The following is a 793-nucleotide window of genomic DNA, read 5'->3' on the forward strand; positions in this document are numbered from 1 at the left end:
CCCCCCCCCCCCCCCCCCACCCCCCAATGTCGTTGTCACCTTTTCAACAGTTTTCCCCTTTTTCTGAGCCTTTGGAAATTTCCATGGGTTTTTCAAAATTTTTAAAGCCCTTTTTTTAAATTTATTTTTATTGTATTTTATTTTTATTTAATTTTTCTCATTTTTTTGGCATTTTTTTCACATTTTAGTCACTTTTATTTTTAAATCCAATGAAAGTAGTGAACTGATTATTCATTTTTATTTGTGAGGAGCGTTGTTGGGAACCATCCACGTTACTTTGTTGGAAAATGTGTTTGAAAGAAACCCAGATTTGTGATATAGAACCTTTTTGGAAAGGGGTCAAATTGAAGCCGAAGGCACCAAGAGGGTTACAGGAATGGGCCAGAGATGTAGTCAGGAGGAAGTTTCTCATTTTGAACTGCCGACTGTAGCTTATGCCAGCTGAAATGAAAACTGATACTGACCGATATTATCCATGTAACTATTACGGCTTACGTCACTGTAACTTTTGTAGAGCATGGCCTGAGAATGAGCAGCCCCCCTTAACACCACGTTAATGCTGGTGGACAGTGCTGTTCTGGGGAAGGGTTTAGTGAACAGTCAATTGACTAATTAATTATTTAATCAATCTCTGTTCACGTTTTAGCCAAACTAACGATCGCGGTCTGTCGCCTTTCTTGCAGATGCAGTTCATGTAACTTGAAGAAATGTGTCTCTCGGAAGATGAAGCACTTAGCAGCAAAGCGTTGTCCTCGTTGCAGTCGAACTCTTCAGAAAAACATTCACACCCCCC

At 40.0% G+C, this 793-nt stretch overlaps 1 protein-coding gene across 1 annotated transcript in view; it reads left to right on the forward strand.

Annotated features, from left to right (window-relative positions):
• Positions 1-715, forward strand: part of picalmb (phosphatidylinositol binding clathrin assembly protein b) — a 17,065-nt gene extending 16,350 nt beyond the window's left edge. The window contains exon 22 of the mRNA XM_034867671.1: positions 684-715. The gene's annotated coding sequence lies outside the window, so the exon portion shown is untranslated. The remainder of the gene's footprint in view (positions 1-683) is intronic.
• The last annotated feature ends 78 nt before the right edge of the window (positions 716-793 follow it).

The sequence above is a fragment of the Etheostoma cragini genome, chromosome 3 (genome assembly GCF_013103735.1).
Source record: "Etheostoma cragini isolate CJK2018 chromosome 3, CSU_Ecrag_1.0, whole genome shotgun sequence".
Lineage (NCBI taxonomy): Eukaryota > Metazoa > Chordata > Actinopteri > Perciformes > Percidae > Etheostoma > Etheostoma cragini.